Genomic DNA, 474 nt, shown 5'->3' with positions numbered 1-474 from the left:
TACCTTATAGACATTTGCCCACTCACTCATTACTCGCGCACGCGCTGGCGATTCCCGTAAGAGTTTGGGCAACCTGTGCGCATTCGCAGGTTGTCAGTCAGTCATCATTTATTCGAGGGAAAAGCTGCACGGTGATCAACAGTAACTGTTCTTTCGAGAACAAGTTACTGTCTTCATATATATATAGTTAAAGGCTGCCCAGCCATTGACCTTCGTCTGTGCGAATGCGCACAGGTTGCTCAAACTCTTACGGGAATCGCCAGCGCGTGCGCGAGTAATGAGTGGGTGGGCAAATGTCTATAAGGTACAATACATATGTAGAATTGTGGACGGTTGGGAATGTGAGTCTCACGGGAAGCGTGCAAGGGATAAGTTACTGCAGTCGCGCTATTCATCTGTGTCTGCGGTGGCTCAGATGGATAGAGCGTCTGCCATGTAAGCAGGAGATCCCGGGTTCGAGTCCCGGTCGGGGCA

General features: G+C 50.4%; 1 non-coding gene across 1 annotated transcript; it reads left to right on the top strand.

The window, feature by feature from the left end:
- The first annotated feature begins 399 nt into the window (after positions 1 to 399).
- Trnat-ugu (transfer RNA threonine (anticodon UGU)) lies at positions 400 to 474 on the top strand. Its single transcript has one exon. It is a non-coding gene; the product is annotated as a tRNA-Thr (tRNA).

This window comes from Schistocerca serialis, chromosome 12, assembly GCF_023864345.2.
Source record: "Schistocerca serialis cubense isolate TAMUIC-IGC-003099 chromosome 12, iqSchSeri2.2, whole genome shotgun sequence".
NCBI lineage: Eukaryota > Metazoa > Arthropoda > Insecta > Orthoptera > Acrididae > Schistocerca > Schistocerca serialis.
This window is presented reverse-complemented; position numbering and strand designations above follow the sequence as displayed.